This window comes from Rhinopithecus roxellana, chromosome 16 (assembly GCF_007565055.1).
Source record: "Rhinopithecus roxellana isolate Shanxi Qingling chromosome 16, ASM756505v1, whole genome shotgun sequence".
In the NCBI taxonomy this organism is placed as follows: Eukaryota; Metazoa; Chordata; class Mammalia; order Primates; family Cercopithecidae; genus Rhinopithecus; species Rhinopithecus roxellana.
Window position 1 is genome coordinate 39,432,564 of NC_044564.1, and position 17,082 is coordinate 39,449,645.

At 42.3% G+C, this 17,082-nt stretch overlaps 1 protein-coding gene across 13 annotated transcripts in view; it reads right to left on the reverse strand.

The window, feature by feature from the left end:
• The window catches only part of DIRAS2 (DIRAS family GTPase 2), a 158,450-nt gene that overhangs the window by 84,544 nt on the left and 56,824 nt on the right, over nucleotides 1-17,082 (reverse strand). Inside the window, exon 6 of one of the 13 annotated variants that reach the window (XR_004054099.1) lies at nucleotides 1,380-2,816. The exons of 11 other annotated variants lie outside the window; for them this stretch is intronic. The gene's annotated coding sequence lies outside the window, so the exon portion shown is untranslated. Of the gene's footprint in view, nucleotides 1-1,379; nucleotides 2,817-3,823; nucleotides 4,747-17,082 lie in introns of those variants that run through there. One more of the 13 variants, XR_004054100.1, reaches the window with a different exon arrangement.

Consider the following 17,082-nt stretch of genomic DNA (forward strand, 5'->3'; position numbering starts at 1 on the left):
GCGCCCGCCACCTCACCGGGCTAGTTTTTTGTATTTTTTAGTAGAGACGGGGTTTCACCATGTTAGCCAGGATGGTCTCGATCTTCTGACCTCGTGATCCGCCCGTCTCAGCCTCCCAAAGCGCTGGGATTACAGGCTTGAGCCACCGCCCCCGGCCCTGATTCGATCTTCTATGGGAAATGCACTTGAGGGTCCTTATTCACCTGTTAGGGATAGGTATTTACACCAGGTGTTTGGCTTGAGAACTGAGAGGATGGTGGTACCCTTTGCTGAGATTCCTCATCTCAGCATGAGACAAGGGCATTTGGGGGTGAAACTCAAGGGTTCTGTGTTGAAGAGTTAGACATGAGCTATCTGCAAAAACCTAATGGAGGTATAAAGCTTGTTTGTACTGTACGCTAGTGTGGCTTCCAGTGGAGAGCTCAGAGCTACAGGTACAATTTTAGAGTCATTAACGTAAGGGTGGTATTTGAATTCATGAAGATTACCACAGAATAGAGAACAGAGAAGATGGAACTCCCGCTCTGTGGAGTTTCACCACGGAGAGGTCAGGTAGAGAAGAAGATAGGGCATTGCAGACAGGGAGCACAGGGTTGGGAGCTGACCTATGAACCCGGGGAAGGCCAGTTCCACGGCAGTGGGGAAAAGCCACATTCTGATCAGTGAATAGAGGCAAGAGAGTGGAGATGGTGGGAATGGGCAGGGTTTTGAGAATTCCGGTTTTTGAAGGAAGATTGGAGCTATACGGTAGTAGCTGGAAGAGGAAAGTAGATGCAGGACTTTCTTTTTGATTGAGAGGTAATACAGCATGTTGATAAACAGTGCACTGATGAGAATGTTTACTGAAAGTGGTCACTTTTGTGTTAGAATGTTTGCAGCACAGTTACCCTCTTTGCAAAAATCAACCAGCACAGCCAACTGCCTCTTCTGGCAGTAGTAGATCCAAAACATTAAAATACACCATCTGCACAGAAAAGATGGTAGATCAATAAAACTTGAGAGATTAATTCATGACATTTAATAAGAATTCACTAGGTAGGGGCCGGGCGCGGTGGCTCAAGCCTGTAATCCCAGCACTTTGGGAGGCCGAGACGGGCGGATCACAAGGTCAGGAGATGGAGACCATCCTGGCTAACCTGGTGAAACCCCGTCTCTACTAAAAAATACAAAAAACTAGCCGGGTGTGGTGGCGGGCACCTGTAGTCCCAGCTACTCGGGAGGCTGAGGCAGGAGAATGGCGTAAACCCGGGAGGCGGAGCTTGCAGTGAGCTGAGATCCGGCCACTGCACTCCAGCCTGGGCGACAGAGTGAGACTCCGTCTCAAAAAAAAAAAAAAAAAAAAAAAAAAAAAAGAATTCACTAGGTAAAAGGCACTAATTTAGAACTTGGCTTAACTTTTGGAATGACACAGAACAGGAGCTTGTATTCTTTTGTGGGAAGACAATAAACAGTAAGAAGAAAGGTAAATTCTGGAGTATATTGGAGGGTGATTATGGTGATGGGAAAGTGTAGTAGGAATCCACAAGAAGGTGTTTAGGGAGGAAGCTTGCAATTTTAAATAGGAGGTGGGTTGGGTCTCACTGAAGTAACATTTGAGCCAAGACTTGGAGAAGGTGAAGGCTCTAGCCACGCATATCTAGGGGAAGAGTATTCTAAGGAAAGGGATGAGAGATGGATGATAACTAAACAGACGGGCAGACAGTGGAGCATAACTTCCAGTTCTGAAGTCAATTCTATCTACCCCAAATTATTCCAAAGACTTTGAATACCTACATCAATGTTATAAAATTATTGGAAAACCAAAAAATCAACATGAATTCTCCCTCTGTCTAGATGTTTCAGTATCATTTGTTTAGTATATAGCATGTGCACTTTATGCAAAAGCATATCACCAGATTAACACTTCCAAGTATGGAGTTTGTCCCTGTGTAAAAATGAATCAGCTAGATATGGTGTTAGCTACAAAGGGAAGGGAGGTATGAAACTGAGTCAGTGATATAACTAGAGATGGTTAGAAACCTCTCTAACATCTGGACACAAGAACCACTATCTGAAATCAATTTTAAGGAGTGGATTCCTCATATATGACCCGACTATGTTAAAGAATTATTTGTTACCTGGAAGCAAAGGTGAGAACCATCCTAACCTGTCCTTTCTGAGCTTGTGCCTGACAACTAGCATGGCACCCACCATTGCCTTTGTCAGTATTAAGCATGTATGTGATGGGCCAACCCCCTTTCTTTGTGTCTGTCTTCCTGCCATGGGGAGTCTTCTCAAATCTCCTGCCAGAATTGTTTTCTAAGGGAATTTTATCCATACCTTGGTTAAAGTACATTTCACCACCCATCCTGCCTCATAGCTGTATACCATTTTATCAACTGTAGAATGACAAGGTTCATACATTTGGAAAGGAGAGCATTATTTCCCACAAAGGGTTGCAGCCTGCAGGCCATTGTGACATGCTGAGAAGCACAGCCTCCAACCAGAAGCCAGAAACAGGAACTTAGAAGGTGGAAAAAATGAAAGGGATTTATGCTGAACAGGGTGGCCAAACCTACATATTCAACAGGTTATAGGAGGAGATATGAATATTCATGAAGGGGGACCATGGACAGGCTATAGTAGGCTAACATGCAGGCAACATGCATCCTAAGTTCATTTCTGGGTGGAGAGTTAACATTTAAATATATTACAATTAGGCCCTATACATCAAAAGGTGAAACAGAGGGTCTTCTGTGCACAGCCTCTGTAGACTGGCGAGGACCACTCCATGGTCTCTTATCAACAAAGAATGCTGTTCAGTTGTTGTGTCAAACCTGCAAAAGGGAGAAGCAGTGTCAGGTGGTTGGTTGAAATCAGTAGTGGAGCAAGTCTTTCAAAAGGGCAAGTTTCTGTCTAACTCTGAGGAAAGAAGTCCTAATGCCCGTAAGTGAGGAAGTGAGGGGGTATGACGAGGTGTGTCCAACCTCCCATTCCGTCATGGCCAGGAACTCAGTTTTCAAGGTTTCTCCGAGGTCCTCTTGACCGAGAGTGAATCTGTTCAGTCAGTGGGGGGACTTAGGATTTCATTTTCATTTCCTAACTTGTGCCCATCTTTCTAAAGTGTAAAGTTCTTGTGGACAGGAACTATTTCTTTCCTGAGGCAAAGAGGGAGCAGAAAAATTTTTTATTGTGGTAAAATGTATAAAACATAAAATTTACCATTTTAACCATTTTTCAGTATACAGTTCCGTGGCAATAAGTATATTCACATTGTTGTACAGCCCTCACTACCATTTAGCTCCAGAACAACTTTTATCTTCCCAAACAGAAATGCCATACCCAATAAACAACAGCTCCTCATTTTTCTTCCCCCAGACAACAGGTATGATTTCTTGTAAACATTAGGTGTTCAATACCTCAATACAGTGGAATGCCTTGCAGCAATTAAGGAGAATGAGGCTTTTTTTTTTTTTTTTTTTTTTTTTTTTTGAGATGGAGTCTCACACTGCCGCCTGAGCTGGAATGCAATGGCATGATCTCGGCTCACTGCAACCTCCGCCTGCCAGGTTCATGCAACTCCCCTGCCTCAGCCTCCTGAGTAGCTGGGATTACAGATGCACACCACTACACCTGGCTAATTTTTGTATTTTTAGTATACATGGGGTTTCATTATGTTGGCCAGACTGGTCTTGAACTCCTGACCTCAGATGATATACCCACCTCGGCCTCCAAAGTGCTGGGATTACAAGTGTGAGTCACCACACCCGGCTGAATGAGGTTTCTTTAAATGTGCTGATATGGATATTTCTGTGGGACGTACTGTCACGTTCAGTTACTGTGATGAGAAGAGGTAATAGAGAATGTTTTGTGTGAATGTCACCAAACTGAACTGGGGTCCACTCATCCAGCACAGTAAAGCCAGACACTGACATTGAGATTTGCAGCAGGAGAAAGGGGCATTTATTGCATGGTGCCAAGCAGGGAGTATGGGCAGCCCTCACTTATGACTCAAATTCCTCAATGTTTTTAAAGAGTTTTTAAAGGCAAGAGTACATTTCAGGAAAACAGAAATTGCAGGCAAAATCGTAAACCAATACATGGAGGCTATGCACCTATGTGAGTGTGACTCACTCCAGGTCTGGCAAAAAGAAAGGTAGAACAAAAACTGGAGGTCCAAGTTCAGCCTTCTGTTCCCCCTTCTCTGAGGTCTATGTGATAGTGGTCAACATTTTCCACCTGCTGAAGATTCTGAGAAACAAGTCAATCACATACATTAAGATGTTATTATTTAGTTTCTATAGGGAACCAAAACACTCTGTGACTCTGGCTTGCTTGGGTGACTATTATTACTATCTTCTTGCTTATCAAGTTGCTCATTTGCTTTCCAAGGCTAGTGAGATGCCTAGAATTTCCCTTGAAAGGAGTCAATATTTTTCCTTTATTTCCATGCTTGGGGGACCCAACAGGGTCCTTAGAGGTGTCCCTGCTCCATCTCATGACCAAGGGACTCACTCCAGCAGTATAACCTCAAACTCCCAAATGTCTAAGCTGGAAGGACCATTGGGGTCATGTAATTCAAGCTCCTCATCTTACAAATAAAAAACATTCACACTTCAGGAGTTGGGCTTAATTTTTTTAAGTAGCAAAATGTATAACAGGGTTTTCTTTAATCTCCCAGAGTGAATCCAGTGGCCAGCAACAGATGAAGTGGGCATATGAGTCATCGCTCTGGGTTTTCAGAGTTGTGCTTCTGTATTCCTTCTGCTGAAATTGCAGGAAGATTTCTTGTGATGAGGCCTTATATGCCATTGCTGGGAATATAAATTAGTACAACCACTGTGGAAGATAGTGTGGCGATCCCTCAAAGACCCAAAAACAGAACTACCATTTGACCCAGCAATCCCATTACTGAGTATTTACCCAAATAAATGTAAATCATTCTATTGTAAACACACACGAACATGTATGTTCATTGCAGCACTGTTCACAACAGCAAAGACATGGAATCAATCTAAATGCTCATCAATGACGGACTGGATAAAGAAAATATGGGACATATACACCATGAAATACTATGCAGCCATAAAAAGAATGAGACTATCTCCTTTGCAGGAACATGGATGGAGCTGGAGGCCATTATTCACAGAAAACTAACACAGGAGCAGAAAACCAAATACCACATGTTCTCACTTATAAGTGGGAGCTAAATGATGAGAACACATGGACACATAGAAGGGAACAAAAGACACAGAGCCTATCAGAGGGTGGGAACTGGGAGAAGAGAAAGGATCAGGAAAAATAACCAGTGGGTACTAGGCTTAATACCTGGGTGATGAAATAATCTGTACAACAAACCCCCCATGACACAAGTTTACCTGTGTTACAAACCTGCACATGTACTGCTAAACTTAAAAGTCAAATTAAAAAAAAAAAACAAAAAAAAGAATGGAGCACATTTTAACCTGAGGAAGAGTGAACACCCAATTACCAGATGTCAAAATTGTTATTATTTTCTTGTTGCTCTGTTTAAAATTGACAGGACATAAATTGTGTGAGGTTTCTGGAAGGGGAGAATATGCACCTTTGGCTTGGTACAGGCCTCTGTCATATTGGTCAACTTTTAAGCTAATCATCCAATGTGTTACCAAATCCTTAAGTCTTTGCATCTGCCTGGCAGACTCAATACTGCAGCCTCCACAAAAAACTGACTTAAAATTTTAAATGGATTTTCCCCCCACCTATTATATGCACATGGAATATTATGTGCATCCTTGGATATAAGTATACATGTCTGCAATGCCAGTTTTGCTTGCAAGTTACACATCACTATCTTGATTGTGCTGACGGTTGCACCGGTACACGTGTCAACATTTATTAAATTCTACATTTTAAATATGTCCACTTTGTTGCGTATGAATTATATATCAACAAAAAATTATAAAAGCTTGGAAAAATAAATAATCACAGGAGGAGAAAAGGAATCGCATCTCACTTTCCTGGACTCCCAGCCTCCTCTGGGGCCATGGCTGTGGGCTGCCTGTGGTGGCTTGTGACCTCGAGGGAGCGTCATCACTTCCTTTCTTGGCAGAAAAAAGGATGCAGCAGAACCATCTCTCTACTGACTCAACCATCTAAGACTCAAGAAAACCAGCTTTTTAAACTGCAGGTATACCCTATGTCTAAGGACAAGGCAATCCCAGGGAGGCTATGGTTTAGGGGAAAGCATAATGTCGACAGGTGTAAAATCCAACTGTGCAAGATAAACAAGGTCTAAAGACTTGCTGTGCAACGGTGTGCCTATCAATAATAAGAGTGTGTTGTTCATGTACATACCTGTTAGGAGAGTAGGTTTTGTGTTGTATGTTCTGACCACAATGAAAAACAATTAAAAGAAAATTCCGGCTGACTTAGATGGTTCCTCACTTTCAATAAGGGCAGGCCCCTCAAGAAGGGGGTATCATCTGAATGCTTCCCCCTTAAGTTTCCTCATGGTGCAAGCAAATCCCTCATTCATGTCTCCTGTCCTATAGCCCTGGTTTGTCCATTCTCCAAATATCTCCAACTGGAGAAAATGGGCTAGACCCGGGCCATGGTTTTCTAAATCTCTAGCTCTGCTTGGGCTCTTACTGTTCTTAGATCACCTGACTAATGATGACTAACATAGTTGTTTGGAAAACAACAAGTAGTGGGGGTGTGTGCTGGACAGAAAAGAGCATTATTTATCATGTGGGACTCCTACTTAATGACAGGTTTTCCAGGAAAATCAAAGAGTTGAGTGGGAAAGGACAAATATGCATGCTGATGAGGAGGCTACATTGTGACCAGTATTTCCCTGGCGGTAAGGTGGTGCCCACTGGATATGGTGGCCTGTGTTGGGAAGAAGGCCAGTGTGCAGCACAGGAGGAAGGAGGAAACAGAGGCAGAAACCCAGCTTTCCATAGTGGGAGGAAATTAAATCATGAAGCGGCAAAGCAGGTGCAATGTTTAGAGATAAGGGGATAAAGACCAAAATCATCAGTTAAAAGAATTAGAAGGGCCAGGTGTGGTGACTCACGCCTGTAATTCCAACACTTTGGGAGGCCGAGGCAGGCGAATCACCTGAGCTTGGGAGTTCAAGACCAGCCTAGGCAACACAGTGAAACTCCATTTCTACTAAAGACACACAAAAATTAGCTTGGCGTGGTTGTACACATCTGTAATCCCAGCTACTCGGGAGGCTGAAGCAGGAAAATCGCTTGAATTGAGCAGGTGGAGTTTGCAGCAAGCCAGGATGGCGCCACTGCACTCCAGCCTGGGCAACAGAGTGAGACTCCATCTCAAAAACAAACAACAAAAAAAGAGAGAGAGAGAGAGAGAATTAGGGTTAGCCTCTGAAGAAAGGCACATGAAGAGAAAAACCTACCATGCATTTATAACAAATCTATTAGAACTATTTGACTCCTTAAGCTGTGTGCATGTTGAGGTTTAATTTTTAAAAATTGAAGCAGGACATACAATCCCACTCCTTTTAGCTAATAGACCCCAAACCATCACATCACCTTTGGGTGCTACCTAAACCATCTTCCACACACATCCACCCATCCCAAACCAAGCCCACCCATCCTGGAACAGCTCAAAGGTTCTCAAACCCCAGGTCACTTGCAACCTCCCTTTTCCCACAGAAAGAATCAAAAGTTTGTGGCTAATATGGTTTGGATCTGTGTCCACACCAAGTATCAGATTAAATTGTAATCTCCCGTGTTGGACGTGGGGCCTCGTGGGAGGTGATTGTATGATGGGGATGAATTTCTCATGAATGGTTTAGTATCAGCCCTCTTGGCTCTGTCCTCATGATAGTGAGTTATCCTGAGATCTGGTCATTTAGAAGTGTGTGGCACCTCCCCCTCACTCTCTCTCACTCCTTTTCCCACAGTGTAAGATGTCTTCTCCCTCTTTGCCTTCTCTCATGATTGGAAGCTTCCTGAGGGCTCCTTGGAAGCTGTGCAGATATCGACATCATGCTTCCAGTACAGCCTGTGGAACCGTGAGCCAATTAAACCTCTTTCCTTGTAAATTACCCAGGCTCAGTTATTTCTTTATAGCAATGTGAGAACAGACTAACACAGCGGCCAAGGCCTTGAATTCGATTTTAGCAAACTGAATATGTATCCTTTCAGAAAGATCTGCGAAGGAACCATCAGAGAAGCTGGGCACCCACAAAAGTGCATGGCCACACAGTGCTGTTCTCTGAACCTCAGTGGCCACCAGGGGCCTGTGCTCAGGAAGGGAGGTGCTCATCTTCTCCACTTTAATCTGTAGTGCACGTGGAAACAACAGAATCCTCCCTGCCCAGGTGCTAACTGTGTGACTGGGGTGTCCATCAGCCACTGTCCAGTTGGCCAAAGTCCCTGCTACCTCAGACTCACAAATTTACTGCATCATCAGCTTTATTATGCGGTGTCAGTATCTCCTGGCCTTGTGTGTCAATGTCTTGTAAAAGTCTTTGCCCCAGCCCACAGCAAGGCCTGTAGCTGTTGCAGGAGAAAAGTAAAAACATCACAACCCTGCAGGCAGCCAGATCCAAGTTCCAGTGCATGCTTAAACACTTACAATTGCTGAGCTTTGCATGTAGTCTTCACCTATCAGAGCCTCAGACTCTATCTCTTTTTACTTTTTAGGTGCAAACAAAATTATAATCACTCAAGGTTTTTGTGAAGAATAAATGAATAGACATATGCAAAGCACTCTAGACGAGAGTGTCTCCTGTTCGTTTATCAGGCAGATGTTTAAGGATGTAGATTCCCTAATCAGTCAAGGCTATCCTAGTAGACGAGGACTCAGTAGCCTCAAAAACAGAACTTCCCCACATCATGAAGAAGACCACTGCCTCTATTTTAAGATTCACACATGCTCAAGAGATAAGCTAAGCTTAGACTAAAAACACACTTTTATTTCTGTCTTTGTGGCCTTAAATAGTCTTTTCAAGTAATTTAGCTCTCCCATCCTCAATTCCTATTTGCACAGAGCACAGTCTCTAAGCAGGACTCCAGCAACCACCCTCCTAAGTGTCTCCAAACAAGGCATGTCTTCAGAGAAGGAGATTGCATTGAATTAAAAGCTCCTAGGGAAAGAGAGAACCTATATGAAGAAGTGCTCCACAGGGTGGCTGCCCGCAGCCCCTTCTCTGAAGCTGTAGCATTCAGTGAGTCTCTATTAAAGAGAAGTTTCAACCAAAACAGTGCAAGGCTCTCCAAAGAGGCTTCAGATTTGGAATGGATAATCTTGACAAAAATGTGAGCTTCCCTTCCTTTCAAATGCTTTCAAAAGGCAGAGGGATCAACCAGCCTTTGATGGCGAAACAATAGGAGAATAAAGGGGACAGTCGGGACCCTCCAGCCCATGAATAACGTTTTCAAACTTTTTTATCTCTTCCACCTCCTTTGACTATTTTCATAAGAGATAATTTTGCATCTTTCTCAGTTTACAAGTCAAAATAAGCGTGTGTGCATGTGTGTGTGTAAAATAGTGAAAAGGGAAAACATACTTTTTATATAACTACTTTTTGGTAACACAGTAATGTTTACTTTTTATTAGAATAGGCAATCGTATATCCGAAATCAGCCTAAAACATAAATACTTAATATCAAATTTTAAAACACCTTCTTAATTCACAATTATAATTTATATTCATACATATATACATACACATATGTATATATCTCCTTGTGAGAAAGATATGCCATGTTAACAGTAATTAAAGCAAAGTTGGAGTGACTATATTAATATCAAGGTAAATTGGAAACCAAAAATATCACCGTGGATAAAAGGGTCATGTTTCATGATGATAAAAAAAGGCAATTCTTCAAAAGGGCCTAACAGTTCTAAACATTTATCCATCTAATGTCAGAGCTTCCAAATATATGAACAAGAACTGATAGAACTACAGGGGAAAATAGACAAATCTATCATTGTAGTCGGAGGTTTCAACACCTGTCCCTCAGTAATTGATAGAACAAGTAGATCAAACATCAATAAGCATATAAAAGGCTAACAACAGTATGAACCAACTAATTAATTGAATTTCTAGAATCCGCTAATCAACATATTCTTACCAAGCAGACACAGAATGTTTAGCTAGATAAACTATAATCTGGATCATAAAAATAATCTCAACTTTAAAATAATTCAAAATATACATATTAATGTTATCCCAATACAATGAAATTTAAATAAAAATCAATAAAAGCAAGATATTTGGAAAATTCCCAAATATTTCTAAAAAAAAAAAAAAAAAAAAAAAAATTCCATGGATTGAAACAGAAATCAGGCCAGGCATGTTGGCTCACACTTGTAATCCCAGTACTTTGGAAGGCCAAGGTGGGAGGATCACTTGAGCCCAAGAATCTGAGATCAGCCTAGGCAACATAGTTGGGGGACCATGTCTTTAGACACACACATAAACAAAAAAGTAGACAAGCATGGTGGCACATGCCTGTGGTCCCTGCTACTAGAGTGGCTGAGGGGGAAGAATCTCTTGGACCCGGGATGTCGTGGCTGCAGTGAGCTACAATCACACCGCTGCACACCAGCCTGGGCAAAAGAGGAGATCCTCTCTAAAAAAAAAAAAAAAAAAAAAAAAAAAAAAAGGTAAGAAATTGAAATGGAAGTTACAAAACATTTCTAATTAACTGAAAATAAAAATACTTTTTTTTTTTTTTTGAAATGGAGTCTTGCTCTGTCACCCAGGCTAGAGTGCAGCGGTACAATCTTGGCTCACTGCAACCTCTGCCTCCCGGGTTCAAGTGATTCTCCTGCCTCAGCCTCCTAAGTAGCTGGGACTATAGGCACATGCCACAATGCCCAGCTAATTTTTGTATTTTTAGTATAGATGGGGTTTCACCATGTTGGCCAGGATGGTCTTGATCCCTTGACCTTGTGATCCACCCACCTCGGCCTCCCAAAGTGCTGGGATTACAGGTGTGAGCCACCACACCTGGCCATAAAAATGCATTTTTAACATGTGTGGAATGCCACTGATGCAGAGAAATTTATAATGTTAAATCCTATATTAGACAAAAAGATGTCTCAAACCAGTGATCTCAGCTTCTACCTTAAGAAATGAAGAAAGAGATCAATTCATATTCAAAGCAAGCAGAAGGAAGGTAGGTGTCATGGTAAATTTTATGTGTCAACTTGACTAGGCCATGGGATGCCCAGACATTTGGTCACACATTATTCTGGGTGTGTCTGTGAGGGTGGTTTGGATGAGACTGACATCTGAATCAGTGGACTGAGGAGCGCAGATGGCCCTCCCCAGTGTGAATGGGTCCCATCCCATCAGCTGAAGGCCTGAATAGAGCACCAGCATGGCCTTCCCCTGAATAAGACGCCATTCATTCTGCCTTTTTGAACTAGGACATCAGCTGTTTCCTGCCTTCACACTCAAACAGAACATCAGTTTTTCCTGACTCTCAAACCTGCCAGTCTTCAGGCTGGAACTGCACGATTGGCTCTCGTGGGCCTCCAGCTTGCCAATCCACCCTGCAGATATTGGGACTTGTCAGCCTTCATAATCATTTGAGCTAGTTTCTCATGCCACATAAAAAAATAGAACCTTGACACATACCATAGGTTTTTTGGAGAAAAATGGATAGGTAAATGCAGTCTACCCTTTCATGTTTAACTAAAAGGGAGTCTTGTGCTTTACATCTTTACATCATCCAAAAGTCCTGTATTTGGAACTAAAAGAGAACACAGAACTCATAATGTAGAACTCCCTCAGAATGTTAAGCACTAGAGAAAGTTAATGGCAAATTCAACTGGCAAAGTAGGGCATGCTTGACATCATTTGCTTCTTAGAGCCCAGCAGCGTCCTCACTATACGAAAAGACTTCTCCAGATCCTTAAGACATCTTTCCCTCAGCAACCAGCAAGCCTAAGAGGATACTGTTAAGAGCAAAGATGAATGATGACCAAACTCAATTCTAAGAATCCTTCCTTCCAGCAACAGTTTCCTCAGGAGAATATTAGAAAGCAAGCTTGGCATAAGAATGATACAGTAGGCCAGGCACGGTGGCTCACACCTGTAATCCCAGCACTTTGGGAAGCCGAGGGGGGCGGATCACCTGAGGTCAGGAGTCCGAGACCAGCCTGACCACCATGGAGAAACCCGTCTCTACTAAAAATACAAAAATTAGCCAGGCATGGTGGTGCATGCCTGTAATTCCAGCTAGTTGGGAGGCTGAGGCAGGAGAATCACTTGAACCCGGGAGGCAGAGGTTGTGATGAGCCAAGATAGCGCAATTGCACTCCAGCCTGGGCAACAAGAGCAAAATTCCATCTCAAAAAAAGAAAAAAAAAAAAGAATGATACAGTGGACTTTGGAGACTCAGGGGGGAAGGTCGGGAGGGGGTGAGGGATAAAAGACTACACATTGGATACAGTGTACACTGCTTGGATGATGGGTGCACAAACATCTCAGAAATCACCACTGAAGAACTTATCCACGTAACCAAAAACCACCTGTTCTCCTAAAATTATTGAAACAAATTTTTTTTAAAAAAACAAAGTAAGCCTGGGATCCCTTTGATAAGCCTGTGGCTTGTCAGCCTCCTGCTGCAGAATCCATCTGATGCCACAGCCCCTTCAGACATGAAGCCACTGTGGGCTAGAGCTGTCATCAGAATGGCAGAGCCCAGGTATCCCAGAGAAAGGCAGAGGAAGCTTCTTTTTGCTGGGGATCTGAAGAATGCCTCCCCTGTTTGTCACTCTGACCTTGCTGGAACCACAGCCTGTTCAAATACCACCATTATCACAGTGGGTGGGCAGGGAGCCCACCTCACCCAGATGGCATCCCCATGCCAGGCATGTTATTCCTTTGAGAATAACAGACACTCAAAATAAGAGTTCCTGAATTGAATTACAATTGGTGTCTTCTTTAAGTAGGTACAAGTGACTGTAGTGTACCATCTGTTTTTTATTCCAACAGCTAAGGGTAAATGTGGGTAAATGTGGTCTGTGAAAATGAAGTCCAAGGAGAAGTTATTGCCCTTGAATAACTAATTGCTTCATCTTCTCTCGCAAAAAAATTGGCTTATTATCTCAGATGGAACTCCTTCAATTCTCATTACCCAATGCGTAAGTGACATTTAAATACATGTCTTCTGACATCCTGTATTGCTTCTTTGTTCCTTAGAAGCTTCCCCTGCATGCAAGACTGAGAAACTTGTTGAGACCATGCTTTTGAAAAAGCACAACTTCACAGCAATAGTCATTCATCATTCCTTTGTTCTGTTATTACTTTTTAATGGCAGCCTGAACTTAGTTATTCCAGCAAAAATGGCAAACTAAAGATTTCTTTCCCTATTGTTTGCCGTGTCAATCAAGTCTCAATTTTTCACAGCTAGATGAGAGTAAAACTGCAGTAAACGAGGGCGGAGCATCAATTCTGTGTGGGCCCCTCTTGATGTATTCTTGATGCTCAGGATTTTGAAATACAGCCACTTTTGTAAGTTGTGGACTATGTGGCATTAAATCTCACATGGTATTAATTACCATCAATATTTTAAAAATAATAAAGAATGTTAGAATAAGCAGTATCTCTCCCTTGAAGTAAAGACCATGGAGTTTTAAAAATACAGAATTGTTGAAGCTCAGTAATTTCTGGGAAAAACATACAGAATTAACCTCAAAAAGAGAAAAAAAATGCCATGTTTACAAACTGGTCTATTTTGGAAAAAAAAACAAAAGGAAAGAAAGCTATATCTGATGGACAGTCCCATATGAGTAAAATAGGTGGCAATTGCCAAGGTGTGCAAACGTAAAATACTGAAAACTTAAGGGATATCTTTCATAGCTTTTCTAAAAGGTCTTTGTCTTTGCTGCCCCTCAAGGCAATCTCTGTGGGCTGCCTTTCTGAACGTGGCTTTCTGCCAAATACTCTTCCCAAATGACTTGCATTAGCTTGACAGAGTGAGAATTGTATATAAAACTGTCTGAGCTAGAAAGCTATAATTTAAGGCAAGTGGATGAGTGTCTTTCAAAGCCAGGGGCCACAGTGCACGTCTGGCTCCAGGGCTGCTGCTGATTCCTGAGACCAGACCTTCCTGACTTCTCTACGAGATGCACACAGCGGATTTCAAAGCAGGGCCTGGGTTCCACAAACTGTCAGAAAGCAATAAAGGGAGAAAAAAAATCACAACAAATCCTGAGAAAATTGTGCTCAAGGGAAAATGTGTAATCTTATATGCTTTCATTACTTAAAAAATAAAGACTAAAAATAAAAGAACTCAGTACTTAGCTAAAGAATATAGAAATGAGCAATAAAGAGAAAAAAATAAAAGTAAGAAGGATTTCAAAGATAAAAGCTGAAATTGATAAATTTGAACTTAAAAAACTATTTGAAAATTTAAAATAAATTCAAAACTTTGTTGCGTGTTAGTTTGTTTGTTTTTGAGACAGAGTCTTGCTCTTTCTCCCAGGCTGGAGTAAAACAGCGCCATCTCGGCTCACTGCAACCTCCGCCTCCCAGGTTCAAGCGATTCTGCTGCCTCAGCCTCCCAAGTAGCTGGGATGACAGGCATCCACCACCATGCCTGGCTAATTTTTGTATTTTTAGTGGAGATGGGGTTTTGCCATGTTGGCCAGGCTGGCCTCCAACTCCTGACCTCAGGTGCTCCACCCACCTCGGCCTCCCAAAGTGCTGGGATTATAGGCATGAGCCACCAGGCCTGACCAAAACTTTGTTTTTGAAAATACCAACAAAATAGATAAACCTCCCCTGAGACAATGAATGAAAAGAGGAAGGGATAAATATGACACAAGTTAAGACATGAAAAGAGAGACATTGTCATAAATACAGTTGATTGAAGAATTGTAAGAGAATACCACATACAACTCGATGGCAGCACAACATACAACGTCCTATCAAAATGCACACTGGAAGAAGAAAATACAATTTTCATAAAAGATTGGAAATGTAATCGAAGCATGCCATTTCCTAAAAAGACACTATAGATATATTGTTTCACAACTGAATTCTATCTAATGTTTAAACAACTGATTATTCCCGTGATATTTAACATATTCAAGACCATAAAAGACATTGTAAAGTCCCTCAATTTACTTGAGAAGCCATTATTATGTCGTTATAATAAATTTTAAAAGAAAACATGTCAATCTCGATTATGAATACAGTTCAAAAATAGAATCTAGCAGTCTTTAAAAGTAACTCAAAATAACTACAAGAATAATCAATTGTATAAAGTTGGTTAGATAATACTAAACTGTTAGCATACTTCATTACAGAATCAAATTAAGACAGAAAAATCATGTCATTATGTTAATAGATGCTGTAAACCAAAAAGTACCTGAGACAGGTTTCAATCCATTAAGAAAGTTTATTTTGCCAAGGTTAAGGATGCATGCCCATGAGGTAGATCTGCGTCTTTCTCCAAAGATGGTTTTGAGGACGTCAGTATTTTAAAGGGGAAAGGGTGGGTATTGGGTGGAAAGGAAGAAATTTTTAAAAGTTGGAGGTACATAAGAGACAAATGGTTGAATTCTTTTGAGTCTTTGATCAGCTTTTCACGGAATACATTATTTACATGTGACAGGTGGGTAGAGTAATAGTCACCTATGCCTTTGGCCCAGTGAATCTGCATTTCTGTATCAGAGGAAGCAATCAGATACACATTTGTCTCAGGTGAGCAGAAGAATGAAAAGTTCAAGGCAGGGCAAGTGTGAAGTGTAGAAACATGATTCTCCTGTCACAGATTAACATGCACCTTGTTAGACTCCAAAGCAGGACCAGAAACCAGTTTACTTGGAAGTTTCCACAAAACTTATACCTTTATGCATCTACCTGTTTATATACATAAAGTCAAAGTTAGTACTATGTATGTAAAAGGCATCACTCTCTGACCCAGAATGAGCCGAGCTAATATTTGGTGGACTTCTTTGTATTTAACTCCTATTATATATACAGTTCTGGTTCTTCCCATTGAACAATTACTAAAGCAATCTTCACATGATTATGAACCTTCTCATAAGTACCGTTTTTATGGTTCCATAGCACACAACTGCTCCTTGTGGATGACACATCACTGAGACAACTGCCTGTGAGTGCACATTTGAGAGTGTGATGGGTAAGTTTAGGTGTCAGTTTGACCAGGCTAAGGATTCCCACATCACAAACCATTATTTCTGGGTGTGCCTGTGAAGGCATCTCTGGAAAGGACCGGCATTTCAGTCAGTGGACTCAGTGAAGCTAACCGCCTTTCCCAGTGCTGGTGGGCATCCTCCAATCAACTGGGTTCCTGAAGAGAACAAAAAGGCAGATTCTGTCCTGCTTAAGCCAGGACATCCACCTTCTGCTTTTGGACATCAGCTCTCCCAGTTCTGGAGCCTTTGGGCTCGGACTGGGACTTACGCTATCAGCTTCCCTGCTTCTCAGGCTCTGGCCTTGCCAAGATGACCGTGGTGGAGGATGTGATGGGAACCTTTGCAGGGCAGCAATGGGGACCCAAACTCAGTGACGAGAGGTCAGGGAGAAAAGAGGGGATGAGAAATCCTGGCAGCAAGTAGAGACACCAACACCACTTTGGAGAGGATTTGCTGTGAGTGGAGCAAAGGTGTGGGGTGAGAGTTATGGGGAACAAAGTTATTGTTCTATGCACAGAGTGTGGGGAGGATTGCAGGTCCCTGCATGTCTTCTCCTCCAACCCTCCCAAGAAATCCCCCTGAATGCTTCCTTAACTTTTTTTTTTTTTCTTATTTGCCTGTGGCCTTTAGGACAGTTAGGTTTCCTCCAGCTGTGACAAACCAGGAAGTGGTGGACGGCAGCTGTTTCTGCTGCACAGAACTGGTTCGGGGAAAGCCTGCAGTTCCTCCCTGTTGAGGAGGGGGCTCCTCCTACCAGGTTCACGCTGTAACTATGACCGGGCCACAGGAATGAAAGGAAGGCCACTAGAGGAACATTAGACAGGGACAGGAAGGCTCCCGCAGGGACACACAGCAGGTGGGCCACCCTTTTGTGCTGTGGGGCCTCCCCAAGTAAGGATGGAGAATAATTTTATTTGCAGGCCTTGAGAGAGGCCCATCCCCTCCGCCGCCTCCGACTAC